This window comes from Martes martes, assembly GCF_963455335.1.
Source record: "Martes martes genome assembly, chromosome: 1".
Lineage (NCBI taxonomy): Eukaryota > Metazoa > Chordata > Mammalia > Carnivora > Mustelidae > Martes > Martes martes.
The window spans coordinates 98,370,536-98,386,417 of record NC_137888.1 but is presented as its reverse complement, the minus strand read 5'-3'; positions in this window follow the sequence as shown (position 1 = coordinate 98,386,417).

Below are 15,882 nucleotides of genomic sequence, written 5' to 3'. Positions count from 1 at the left end.
CCAGGACCAGACGGCTTCCCAGGGGAATTCTACCAAACATTTAAGGAAGAATTAATTCCTATTCTCCTGAAACTGTTCCAAAAAATAGAAATGGAAGGAAAACTTCCAAACTCATTCTATGAGGCCAGCATCACCTTGATCCCAAAACCAGACAAGGATCCCACCAAAAAAGAGAATTACAGACCAATATCCTTGATGAACACAGATGCGAAAATTCTCACCAAAATACTGGCCAATAGGATCCAACAGTACATTAAAAGGATTATTCACCACGACCAAGTGGGATTTATTCCAGGGCTGCAAGGTTGGTTCAACATCCGCAAATCCATCAATGTGATACAATACATTAATAAAAGAAAGAGTAAGAACCATATGATACTCTCAATAGATGCTGAAAAAGCATTTGACAAAGTGCAGCATCCCTTCCTGATTAAAACTCTTCAAAGTGTAGGGATAGAAGGCACATACCTCAATATTATCAAAGCCATCTATGAAAAACCCACCGCAAATATCATTCTCAATGGAGAAAAACTGAAAGCTTTTCCGCTAAGGTCAGGAACACGGCAGGGATGTCCGTTATCACCACTGCTGTTCAACATAGTACTAGAAGTCCTAGCCTCAGCAATCAGACAACAAAAAGAAATTAAAGGCATCCAAATCGGCAAAGAAGAAGTCAAACTATCACTCTTTGCAGATGATATGATACTATATGTGGAAAACCCAAAAGGCTCCACTCCAAAACTGCTAGAACTTATACAGGAATTCAGTAAAGTGTCAGGATATAAAGTCAATGCACAGAAATCAGTCGCATTTCTTTACACTAACAACAAGACAGAAGAAAGAGAAATTGAGGAGTCAGTCCCATTTACAATCGTACCCAAAACCATAAGATACCTAGGAATAAATCTAACCAAAGAGGCAAAGAATCTATACTCAGAAAACTATAAAGTACTCATGAAAGAAATTGAGGAAGACACAAAGAAATGGAAAAATATTCCATGCTCATGGATTGGAAGAACAAATATTGTGAAAATGTCTATTTTACCTAAAGCAATCTACACATTTAATGCAATCCCTATCAAAATCCCATCCATTTTTTTTAAAGAAATAGAACAAATAATCCTAAAATTTATATGGAACCAGAAAAGACCTCGAATAGCCAAAGGAATATTGAAAAAGAAAGCCAAAGTCGGTGGTATCACAATTCCAGACTTCAAGCTCTATTACAAAGCTGTCATCATCAAGACAGTATGGTACTGGCACAAAAACAGACATATAGACCAATGGAACAGAATAGAGAGCCCAGAAATAGACCCTCAACTCTATGGTCAACTAATCTTCGACAAAGCAGGAAAGAATATCCAATGGAAAAAAGACAGCCTCTTCAACAAATGGTGCTGGGAAAATTGGACAGCCACATGCAGAAAAATGAAATTGGACTATTTCCTTACACCACACACGAAAATAGACTCAAAGTGGATGAAGGACCTCAATGTGCGAAAGGAATCTATCAAAATCCTTGAGGAGAATGCAGGCAGCAACCTCTTTGACCTCCACCGCAGCAACTTCTTCCTAGGAACATCGCCAAAGGCAACAGAAGCAAGGGCAAAAATGAACTATTGGGATTTCATCAAGATCAAAAGCTTTTGCACAGCAAAGGAAACAGTTAACAAAACCAAAAGACAACTGACAGAATGGGAGAAGATATTTGCAAACGACATATCAGATAAAGGGCTCGTATCCAAAATCTATAAAGAGCTTATCAAACTCAATACCCAAAGAACAAATAATCCAGTCAAGAAATGGGCAGAGGACATGAACAGACATTTCTGCAAGGAAGACATCCAGATGGCCAACAGACACATGAAAAAATGCTCCACATCACTCGGCATCAGGGAAATACAAATCAAAACCACAATGAGATACCACCTCACACCAGTCAGAATGGCTAAAATGAACAAGTCAAGAAATGACAGATGCTGGCGAGGATGCGGAGAGAGGGGAACCCTCCTACACTGTTGGTGGGAATGCAAGCTGGTGCAACCACTCTGGAAAACAGTGTGGAGGTTCCTCAAAAAACTGAAAATAGAGCTACCCTACGACCCAGCAATTGCACTCCTGGGTATATATCCTAAAGATACAAACGTGGTGCTCCGAAGGGGCACGTGCACCCGAATGTTTATAGCAGCAATGTCCACAATAGCCAAACTGTGGAAAGCGCCTAGATGTCCATCAACAGATGAATGGATAAAGAAGATGTGGTATATATACACAATGGAATACTATGCAGCCATCAAAAGACATGAAATCTTGCCATTTGCGACGACGTGGATGGAACTAGAGGGTATCATGCTTAGCGAAATAAGTCAATCGGAGAAATATAACTATCATATGATCTCTTTGATATGAGGAAGTGGAGATGCAAGGTGGGGGGGTTTGGGGGGAGGTAGGAAAAGAAAAAATGAAAAGATGGGATTGGGAGGGAGACAAACCATAAAAGACTCAATCTCAAGAAACAGACTGAGGGTTGCGGGGGGGAAGGGGGATGGGAGAGGGTGGTGGGGAAATGGACATTGGGGAGGGTATGTGCTATGATGAGTGCTGTGAAATGTGTAAACCAGACGATTCACAGACCTGTACCCCTGGGGATAAAAATACATTATATGTTTATTAAAATAAAAAAATTAAAAAAAAAATGTGTGCAACTAATATTATGTAAATTATACCTCAGTAAAGTCATTTAATAAGAAATAAAGGAAAGTGAATATATTTGAAAAATCTAATGCCAAGAGGAAAACAAAGAATAAAAAGGAGAAAACAAATAAAAGAGAACACGATTACTACATAAAAAATAGGCAAAATGAATTTTACACACACATATTGAGACACTCTGGAAAAAGAAAAAATAACAAGAACTATATAAAAAATGGTAATTTGAAACTATAATTCATGAAAACATCTGAAATAAAAGAAGACACATCCTACTAATACTAATGCAAAGTAAACTAGATGATCTCTGTTAAAATCAGAGAGAATATCAGAGTGAAGAATATTACTAGGGAAAAATAGGATCATTTCATAATGATGAAGAGGTCAATTTTCCAAGAAGACATAAAAAAATACATGAAATAAAACAGATAAGAACAAAATAGAAAGACAAATTTATCATGATAATTGGAAACTTCAGACAACCATTCTGATAATTGATAGAAATATTAGCTAGGTTATTAACAAAAGTGGAGAAAATTTGAACATTATCAACCAAATTGAACTAGTCAACATTTTTAGACCAGTCTATCAAAAAAAAGTAGAATACACATTGTTGTATAGTACATATAGAACATTGAACAAAACAGATTATATTCTGGACTGAAAAATAAACCTTGGTCAATTTAAAAGTATATAAATCATCCTAAATGTGTTCTTAGATCATAACAGAATTAACCTAGAAAACACTAATAGAAAGAATCAAGAAATTTTACAAAAGTATAGAAATACAACACACTTAAAAATAATTATTCAAGGGAAAATTTAGAAAATATATTGAAATTTTGGGATGCCTGGGTGGCTCCATGGGTTAAGCCTCTGCCTTCGGCTCAGGTCATAATCTCAGGGTCCTGACATGGAGCCCCATGTCAGGCTATCTGCTCGGCAGGGAGCCTGCTTCCCCCCTCTCTCTCTGCCTGCCTCTCTGCCTATTTGTGATCTCTCTCTGTCAAATAAATAAATAAACAAAATCTTTAAAATATATATATTGAAATTTTCAACATATTGAAATTCGTGGGACTCAACTAAAAAAAAGTGGAAGGAATATATATATATATGCAAATTTTATATTACAAAAGAAAAAGAAATTAAAGTTGGAATCTAACTTTGACATTAAGAACCAACCAACCAAACAGAATGTAACTAAAATCCAAACAGTCAGAAGGAATAATATATTACAAACAAGAGCAGAAATCAATACAATTCAGAGAAAAAGAGAGAGAGAGAGAGCGAGAGAGAGAGAGAACCAATCCAACCCAAACCTGGCTCTCTGAAAAAACTAACCAAATTGATAAACATTTCACCAGATTGATGAAGAAAAGAAAAGATACAAGATACAATTTATCAATAACAGAAATGAATGAGTAGACATCACTGAAGACTCCACAGTCATTTAAGAAGAAATACTATGAAAAACACTATGGCCAAAATTCTATCTAGAAGAACTGGACTAATTCCTTGAAAGACACAAATAACAAAGCATACTTATGAATAAATATATGACATAAATAATGTTATATCTGTCAAAGAAATGGAATTCATCATTAAAAATCTTCCAAGAAGAAAACTCTAAGAGCAAAGTTTCAATAGTGAATTCTACTGAACATTTCAAGATGAAACAATACTAATTCTGTAGTAAGTCTTTAGAAAACAAAACAGGATAAAATACTTAGAGATGCATATTCTGAAGCTAATACTTTTAATACTAAAACCAAGGAAAGGACTTTACATGTAGCCAAAACTAGCCAACACATTAGTTTTTGATATAGTGTTCAATGATTCCTTAGTTGCATATGTTAGCTAACTGAACATAGTCAATTAAAACAAACAAACAAACTAGTAGCCAAAACTATAAATCCTCATAAACATAGGTGAAATAAAATCCATAACAAAATATCAGTAAATCAAATCTCTAAAAAGGGTAAATAATATATTAACAATCAGGTAGTTGTGGTCACATTACCTGATTTCAAAATGTGTCCTAGAGCTACCATAGTAGGATACCGTGTTGTTTGTGGAGGGATTGGATAGACATTCAGATCAAAGGAGAATAGAATTCAGAAGTATCCACACTATCCTGATAACTGATCTTAGTTGCAAAGGCAAAGAAGAAAGAGTAGTCTTTTAAACAAAAGAGTAAACCTTTTAAACAAAGGTTACTGAAACAACTGGTTGTCTACATGCAAAACAAGAAAACAAATGAACAAAACAAAACAACAACAACAACAAAAGCACTTCACATAACACTTTACACAAAAATTAACTCAAAATGGATAATCTATCTAATGTTAAATATAAAAATATAGAATTTCAAGAAAATATATACGTGCAATAGTTACACAGATCTTATTTCCTTGTTTTTCCTTCCCTGAGTGTTTTATTAAGTATTTGCAATGTTTGTTTTATTAGTTGATGAGTTTCTTGACAGTAAGAAAACTTCATGTATGCTTCTCTCATCTTCCATTGGCTTGCTTTGTATAATCCCACACTCGTATTGATGATCAATAAGTATACTTTATTTGACACATTAATTTACCTTACAAACTATGATTCTCCCAAAAACATTCCACATTTCTTTTTATGGATTCCTTTCAATTACTAATATTATTAAGTGCAAAGAAGAGATTAGCAACCATTTAACAAGAGAGCAGAAGGTAGAAGTTAGGTGTTAGTGAAGAATAATTTTAGCTCACAGTGTGAGTGTTAATTGAATGTTATTGCTAATACTACAACTATAACAGTATAGTCACTTGTTAAATGTAGAAACAAAGTGATTGTGGAAGTCAAAACAGTGAATTAAAACAGGCAGGTAATGGAAGGTCTTGTTAGCACACCATCATATTTTCAAAGGACTCAAACTGAATGTAGTGAGCCCAAGACAATGAGGCAAAAAATTCTTGGTGTTCAAATTCACTGTTTTGAAATTTATATTCAAAGACAGTTTTAGAGGTAAATGAAAAATGTAATATTTAACACTGTACACACTTTTCCTTTCAAAGACAGCTTAGTACTCATATCAGCTGATTTGAATACACCGATGCTTGATTACTTTTTTTAATTAATTAATTAATTTATTTTTTTGAGAGCGAGAGAGGCCATACAAGTGGGCAGTAGTGGGAAGAGGTAGAGCAGTAGAGGGAGTGCTCTTACATGGGGTTTGATCTCATGACCCTGAGATCATGACCTGAACTGAAATCAAGAGTTGGATGCTCAACCAACTGAGCCACCCAGGTGCCGCTGTTCTTGATTACTTTTAAAATTGTTGACTCAAAATTATTTTCTTAATGTTTGTTTTGATGGATCATCTTATAGAGGAATACATGTAGTGTTCAGAATATTAGTTTTTATTTGTATTAATTCCATGCTTATTGATACAAATTAAGGCAATAATACACATCTGAAATAATGGACTCCTCCCTAATACTGAAAGTGAGGTAGATGTAGAGAATTTTACCAACAGATAAGAAGTATGGAGTAGAAATCAAAAAGGTTTATTTGTTTTATAAATTCTATATAAAATGGCAGTGATTATGTGTTATTTTGGACTTCTGTTTTGTCCACTCTATTGTGTTTACAGTGTTCATAGTGTCTTCATACTTCAGATAGAAGTCAGAATTAGTCAGATTTTAGAGTATGTGGAATCATGTCTATGACCTTTCTAAAAAAATTTGCCTGCCCTGGGCCATTTGCAAGTTTAGTAACCTCTCTTAAAAGTACATCAGTGTGGAGTATTATGCCTCCATCAGAAAGGATGGATACCCAACTTTTGTAACAACATGGACAGGACTGGAAGAGATTATGCTGAGTGAAATAAGTCAAGCAGAGAGAGTCAAGTATCATATGGTTTCACTTATTTGTGGAGCATAACAAATAATATAGAGGACAAGGGTAGATGGAGAGGAGAAGGGAGTTGAGGGAAATTGGAAGGGGAGGTGAACCATGAGAGACTATGGACTCTGGAAAACAACCAGAGGGTTTTGAAGGGGCGGGGGATGGGAGGTTGGGGGAACCAGGTGGTGGGTATTAGGGAGAGCACAGATTGCATGGAGCACTGGGTGTGGTGAAAAAACAATGAATACTGTTATGCTGAAAATAAATAAAATATTTAATTAAAAAAAAAAAAAGTAGAATCACACCTGTAAATACACAGAAAAAAGTGATAGTTGCCAGTAAGGACATGGCTGAGGGATGAGCAAAATGGCTGAAGGGGAGTGGGAGAAATAAACTCCTATTTATAAAATTCATGTCATGAGAATGTTACAACATAAGGAATATAAGGATAACATAAAGAATATAGTCAATTGTATTTTAATAGTGTTGTATGGTGACAGATGTTATCTACACTTGTGAGCATAGTGTAAAAACATATAGTTGTAAAATCACTATATTATACATCAGAAACTAAAGTAATATTATCTGTAAACTATATTCAAATAAAAAACTTTTCAAAAAAAAAAAAAGTACATCAGCGCAAAAAGCTCATTATTACTTGACACCAAAAGGTGAGGTTCTCTGTACTTGAAAGTCAGAATTGGAATATTACTAGCAATGAATACTTCTAGTGGTTGTGAATTAAAACTAAGAAATCTCTTTTTCATACTCCATCACATTTTTTGTTCATTTTCACTTTTTCTCCACCTTGCTCCTTCTTACATCATTAGAAAATATATTTGAAATGAACATAAAAATGATTATAATACAAAATCATTAAAATAAATGTAATGCAATTGAGGGAAAATAAGAATAGGTCTATTATAAAAATGGTGGAGAACTAACGAACTATAATATGTCACAGTAACAGGAATACTAACAATATCCCTTCCCATTCACTGCATGAGGACAAGTGTATTTTCAAAGTGATGCTTATTTGGTGTAGTAATGATGTTTTACATAACTCAGTTCACTAAGTAAAGGGGAAAGATATATGTGAAAAGGGGGAAAAGGAAGGTGGAAAAACATAATTTTCTGTGTTTTAAGCCCCCCTTTTCCATAAAACAAAATATTTATATAATTTTTAGGACAGTCATTGGAAATTCTCTGGTAACTATAATGGCCTGGTATGCATTTGAAAGGGTATTCTTCTTTAAACATTCTTTAAGATAACTGATAAAACTAAATTTAGAAATCACTGTTTTAGAAGTTAGAATTCTATAAAAATTAGAAATAGGACAAATACTTTCCATCTATTCCCATCTGTACATTATAAGATTCTATAAAGGGAATGAACCTGAATCTCTTAATTCCCAATCATCACTATAAGAGTGTTTTACATGTAATAATCCAAATAAATGTTGGTTTGGTTAAAATGAGGCAGACTTTGTTTTGATTACTTTATTGAATACTTATTCTATTATAAATGCAAACTGAATACTATATACAGATACTTAAAAGTTTGTAGATTTTTCTTAGGGGAAGAAGTGTATTCATGATCCTTGGTGTGGGTCTATCATAAAGGGAAAAAGAAGAAAAGTAAAAAAAAATAAATGATTTTATACATAAGAAATATTTGTGTGAGTCTATCTGAATATATGCAAATGTATATTTTCCAATTTTTTATCTGATAGCAGACACTTTTAATTACCTACCCAATATCTATTCTCTCCATCACCTACAACTAAGCAAATAATACATTCTCTCATTGACTGAAATTGTCCAGAAAGAAAATTCACATTTGCAGAAGGTCTTGCTACTTGCCTTCTTGCAGGCCAATTCTAACAAATACAATGAAATCATAAGTACTATGAATTAACTAATTAAAAAGAAAATAAAGATGGATTCAGCCATTATGTCTTTTGTTCTTCTGCTTCTCGTTTCCTGGTGGAGCGGCAGCTACCTTGCATGTGTGAGGATGAAGGCACACACAAAATAGAAGGACCCTGGGTTCCTGAGGAAGCCATAGATCTAACATTCTAGACCAGTAGTGTGTACCTCTGGATAAAGGAGTAGCAGGGTTTTTTTGTAACATGCAGCTGAGTGCAACCTATAAAATACATTAGCCTCTTACCCAGAAGAGATTTAGGAGCATAAAGATATATAAAACTATAAGGTAAATAGTTTAAAAGGGTGAAGGAAAGTGGCATTCTCAGAAAAATGTTGGAGATACACATAAAGTTAGTTTAGGGGAGAAAAAAAACAATATAGGCCACAATTTTCTATACATTTTGCTAGAAGTTCACAAGTTTAGCTTTGAATTTTCTAGGAGTCCTTACCAAAGTGGAAATATCATCATAGACCTATGGTCAAAGGAAATCAATTGTTTAAGTAAAGTCAAGCTTTTCCTGATATTCTGGTGTAGAATGAAATAGATTGAGAAGAGACTATGCAGAAGGGCAGGTTAGGCAGAACGTAAGTAGTATTTGGATGATAGAAGGTAATAATTATTTCTCAGTGAGAGTAACTGTAACAGTGATGGCTAGCCTCAGCTTCCACACTTTATGCTATACTATGTTAGGAATATTGAAAGAATTCTGAAGTTATTTTGTAGTATATGAAATCTCACCCCACTCTCAAACAGTAATTATAGGTTAAGGCATTGACATTAAATGCATTCATAAATGAAATCATGAAATCCATTTATACATTATGGTGAGAGTACAACTTCACCTGAGATAGCCATGGCCCTCATAACCAAACCTCATAACTAACTAGTTTTTTGAGTCCTAAAACAATTTTCAGACTTCTGAAGAATAGTAAGCCCTCAAAGCTAACATAGCTTGTGCTTGAAAGCAGTGGAAGTCTTTGAGGCAATGCTTATCCTATTTTGGAAAAATTTAATGACAGTGACCCAATAAAATTCAAGTCAAAAACATAGGAGTAAATGAGAATATATTTCCTTTTTCTTGAACCTTTCCACTTGGAAGCAAACATTAGGGCAGATCCGGTTCTAGTGACACTCTATACTATGTGGCCCAGAGTTGGCGTGTGACTTGAAGTTTATGAAATTTATGAATATGAAGGATTTGGATTTACTACAAATGGGAAATGAACATGTACGTTTCTCAATTGTGTCTTACCAAATGTTGAATAGTGGATAGACATATCAATGAAAAATGTTCTAGTCCTCTAGGAGCCTCTAACACTAACAAAAATATACTTCCTCTAGAAAGACTTCTTTGGTTCATTATAATTAAGCATTAGCTGTTGATTTTCCTCTAAGATTTCTCTTGGGAAGACACAGTTTTAGAGTCCTTTACAATTGCCTTAAAACTTGGAAATATTTATCTTTTTCCTCCCCTTTTGGTCATGGGCTTTATACCCAGCAGATATTGTCTCTTCTAAGTGGGCCATTGTTCCTCTCCTTCCTTCCTTCCTCTTCCTATTCTCTCCATTTCCTTTCCTTTCCTCTTCACCTCCTTTCCTTTTGTCCTCCTTCTTCCCTCTCATTTCTCTTTTCTTTCTTTCTTCTTTCTATATTCTTTTCTTTCCAGACAATGCCTGGGAATTTTCTAGGTTGTGAAAATAGTAATTAATGGTTTATTAATTCCAGACCTTCTACACCTTATACCTATTGTTCTCTCACAGTCTTGAAATATATGAGTGGGTAGTTCCTCTTAACCATTTAGTTGACTGGAACAACTATTGTTCTCAAAAGACTTGACGACAGAAAATGATATGAAACAGGAGAATACATTTGGAAAAAAAAACTTGGGTGACACCCTTACCATCAGTTTCACATATAGATAGACTTAAAATACTGGAGAAAAGTTAAAGATCTCCATTGGTCCTGAATTTCAATATAGACTTGCATGATAAAAACTAAGAAAGAAATTCCTCTCCCTTTTATCCAGTTTTACTTCTTTCTACAATTTAGCATGATGCATTGAACTAATTAAACTCACCTCAGGTCCAGTAGCTTTGCAAGATGAGAGAAACCTCTATGAAAAATATGTACAGCTATTTGTATTAGGTATGTCTTTTCTTCTAAATTCACAGCTTTTGAGTTATAACTAAGACAAGATACTTTTGTTTTTCTCTCTGCCTTAATGAGCACTCTGCACTATTTGTAGTACACAGGATTGCACTGTTATCCAATTAGGAAAGTATACAGGATGCAAGGCTTATTATTATTCTACACATAATTGAGCCATGCATCTTCTACCTTCATCATTGTTTTATCTCCCTCAGAGATGCTCATTATCATGCGTAGTTTTTGCTTTTTGGCAGAATTGAGAATGTCCTTTGGGGGTTGAACTTCAAAGTAACTTGACATCCTCATTAACTTTTATGGCAACTAAGATATTGAGCATCCTTATACTGAAGAGTTATCTCAAATTCTTATAATTTCTTCTTTCTCCCTCCATTAATTACATACAGTCTTATACTATTATGCATCAGAAAAAAATGAGAAGAAAACCAAAAGAAATTGTTGGGGTTTTGAATATATTTTTAGTGTTTCTAAGTAGAAATGGCATTTTTTTCCTCATAAACTGAGAGGTGGATGTTCTATGAAAACAAACTTTTAGAAGTTCATATAACCATTTAATTTTGTGATTTCACAAATTTTGAAGCCTGAAGGATGTGTTAGTGATCACTGGGATTACCAATTTATTTTATAGATGAAGTTATAAGGACCTTAAAGAGAGTAAAGACTCATCAAATTTGGCAGAATAAAATTAAAGCCACAGACCATTTTTCTAAGCCAATTGTATTAAATGCATATTAAAGAACACTAAAATGTTTTAAAATATGCTTATATAACATAGGTTGGGCAGAGGGAATTGTCTAAATTTCATTTCTTCCCAGAGCATCCTCCAGATTATTGTAAACTATATATTTGAAAATGATACTTCTCTGTTTCAAATGCTTTGCTAACTCTTCATCACCTACAACAGTATTTCACAAACCTGTGTGATTATCAGAACCCCACCTGATCATTCCCCTTATTCAACAATTAAGCACATATTGTCCTATAATTGCTCATTGAATATGTATTTTAATTGGAAGACGGTTGTAGATGGACACTTTTTTTTTTTTTTTAATCCTGGATTGCGTTGTTGGAAAATCTCTGATTAGTCTTTTCCTACAAAAACATGCCACCCCTCCTTTGGGCTGGAAATGTGTTCTAGTAAGTCCTTTTATGAGATGCTCATCAGGAGACAGAATGAATCATCCATTAAGACCAGAGGGCTACTTGGTCTCCTTGAGGTAGTGAATTAAGAAACAACTATGACTTTCAGGGGTGCCAGAGGTGGCTTTGAAATAAAACTATTGATAGACTGCTTGACTTAAGAAAAGTCTTTGTAAGATAAGTTATCTTCATTAACCACACACTTAAAAATACTTTTTATAATTATGGATACACAAGTAAACACCAGTATCTTTCTCTTTATTAAATCTATGGAAGGTAGAGATCCAGTTCAGAACAAGTTTGCATTTATGAAATTATAGATCAATCTCCAGAAGGAACATAAAATAACTCAAATCCTTTGCTTTCATCCTTGAAGAACATTAAACGAAGATCAAGAAATATAATCCATATAATATTAAAAGTCCTTTTCCTTGATTCTTTTATTCTTTAAAAGCTTCTGAATATTCTCACTCCACAAACTACAATAAATCTTTACATTTATTTCACTGTTTATTTTCTAAGATAATTTCATTTTCTTGGCCAGTTTTGTCCCAACCAGAAATCCATATCATACTCATACCACACCCTCACAGCTTTCATGATGTTAACCCAGAGAAGTTCTCGGCTGCTCAACTCTAGGAGTAGACTCACTCTTCCATGTTTGCAATTTTTCTCATGAGAATTAACCCCTTTTGCCTCTTTCCTTAGTCTTACTCTGCAGGAGATAAGTGTATATGATTGTAGATACTCATATGTTAAAAATTTTAGAAATTATATATGCCCATATAATTTTTATTATTTCTAACTTTAAATATTTATGTATAAAATACACAAAATGAAAATACACTAGGAATGAAAAAATGAAAAAATAAACAAAAATGAAAAAATAAAATAAAAATCGCCTGCAGTTCCATACTTAATGATGAACACAATTTAATAGATTATTATGTCTTTTTTTCAGTTACATATAAATATGTTTAGTTACATACACACACACACTTTCAGTATACACAATCTAATAGAATTTGGATTGTATCACATATATAATATCCTATTCATAATTATTCTATTCTTAAGGAAATTTAAATTCTTCCATAAAATGTGAATTTTTAAAATAATTGTATTATAATTTATTATGTGAATATACCATAGTTTCTTTAGCCATTCTCAGATATGTAAACATACATGTGAAAAATCCATATTGAAATGAACTTCAGGAGTTTCCATTTCATAGGAAGAACAATCTGATTCAGTAGCTGAAAAGATCCACAACTACATTTGGAAAACTCCTCAGAATCTTCAAAGAACCAAATATACTTTCAACTCCAAAAGAAATGGTTTGGTGTAAAATGAAACTGGCTTGGGTCCAGTTAAACATTCTTTTTAAGTTACCTAGAAAGTTAGTCAAGGTGTCATTTCCATTCTATTCATTTCCATTCCATTCAAGGTGTCATTCTTCCATTCTAATGGAAGAAAGGGAAATTTATTAATTTCTATTTTTTAAAATAAAATTTTAAGTCAGCTTGAAGCATTCTTTTTCGAATATTGTTTTTATAATAACCAGAAGTATATGCTCATCAGAAGATATTTTAAGCTCCCTGTAATCATTCAATTACTTCATCAATCTAATGCAGACAGTACTTATTTTTCATAGTAATTTTATTCAGTATTTTGCAACCCAGACACACTAAGAAATGCATTTTTTTAAACAAATGTAATTGGAACAGTCAGTAAAAAGAGGCTGAATCTGATGGAATTTTTAAGTAAAAGCCAACTTCAGTATTCAATTTATTTATTCAATAAGAGGGCAATTGACAGGTAAAGAGAAAAATGATATGTTTTAATCGGATTCTAAATTCATAGCTTAGCCCTGTTACAGAAGTTACCAAACAGTGTAGAATAATACTTTCCCTTCTCTGAGCCTCTTACCAAAGAATCTTTAAAAGTTACAAACATTAACCTTTATAGTAACCTTGCAAAATTGGCACAATCCACATTTTCCAGCTAAAGAGATAAGCAACAGAGAGGTTAAAGTCACAGTGTAAAATGCAGATAGCAATTTAGAAAGCAGAGCTAAAATAAATCTTGCACTGTTTCCCTCTTATACCTATCTGATGCTCCTCTTGAAAAAAAGAATACTACTATTATGACACCATGACAATGATGGCAATGACAAGAGTGATGGCTACTTATATCACTACTATGACTGATGATGATCCTAACAAATGGCAATGAGAACAAAAGATTATCATGATTAAGAAAGTTTGAAGAGATTCAAAAATCTTCACCAGAACAAAGTAAAATGAATAAATCCCATTTGAAAGAAAACTTTTGTATTTTTAAAAGAAGTTTATGTCAAGATTATCATCCTTGGAGTTAAATAAGGATAGGGGAGCATGATATAAAATTGTATTGCTTTCTGAAAAGCAATCTCATTTGTTCTACCTTTACCTACTGATTAGTTATAAAAGGAAATAATGTCCACCCTCCCTTTTTTCAAAGCTTTGGCAGTAATTAAATTACGGGTTGAATTAAATTATTTTCATAAGAGAAGAAGACTCAAAAGTCACCAATTTCATATGACTTGCCTAATAGAACTAAGCCTATTTAGAACAGTGTATTTAGGTATTTTTCTCTTGATTCATTTGCCTTCCCTACTAATCCTCTCAGAACTATCAAATCTCTCTCTGACTCCACTTGCTCCTGTCTTCTAAAATACTCTGACTTCATGTCTGAGTCAAGAGGGAGACATTTTTAACTTTTCTTGGGTTACTGCTTGTTGAAGAAAAAGCTTATCCCATGGCCTTATTCCATTAGAATGGTAGACACATGCAATTTCATTAACCGATAACTACAGTCATAGTCATATTCCCAGGAGCAGAAGTTTGAAGCTCTGGGTAGATTTTGGAATTACTTCTGTTCTAGGTATGGATTCCAGCTAATTTCACAAGCACAGTAACTTTGAGCAAATGAATTAAGTTCCTTCAGCCTCAATTTTCTCACCTACAAAATCGAAATGATAATACTTGTTTTAAAGGTTTTAATTATATGATAGTAAAAAATATATATATTATATTTACATATGTAAATATAATATAATTATATTAGTGTTGAATATACATGCTATACATGTATAATAAGTAAATGAACAGTGAGAGATGAGTTTCTAATTATTATAATGGGAGTTTTTAGAGAAACAAAGATAGGAGGTTAGAATAATCTGTGCAATAATGGATTAAAGTTGGAGACTTTAGGATGAACTCATGCTTAGCTTCATGTAGTTACAAATAATTATATATAGAAGTATTATAGATATATAATATTATATAGATATTATAGATATATCTATACATATAGAAGTATCTATAATAATCTGTATAAATACTTCTATATGTATAGATACTTCTATATTTGTATAAAAATAAATATAGATATATCTGTATTTATAGATATATCTATAATATAATATAATATGTATAGAAGTATTTATAGATATATGTATATACCCAGGTTGGTACACAAACATATTTCTTTGCTTTGACAACTAAAGGGCCTAGAAATAACAATGCCCTAGTAGAAATGAATATACCTAGAACCTAAGTCATGATTTCTAATAGCATTTTCCAATGAAAGTAACTATTAGTCCTTGAGAAAAATGGTTTATTTTAGGACTGGAGTAGTAAATATGCAAGATAAGTCTGGAGCATCTCCTCTGTCAGATATGACATAAATGAGTTATTGAGTGAATAAATAAATGGGAAATAAAAACAAATATCCTACGCAGAAAAATCCCAATGATTTATGTAGATACTCCAACCTCAGGTGGTTACACTCCCACTTAAATGTGGGCTGTACTTGGTGATGTCCTTCCAAGGAGTACAGTAGGCAAATGTTAAAAAAGAGTAACTTTATAGTGGTGAGACCTAACAAATATTTTTAGCAAGATGATAGGGGTCAACATCAAGAGTGATTTACATAGTAGTTACCTTAATATAATGTGATAAAGATTGCACATTACCTCTATGGTCTTTTTCTCAAAATACATAATA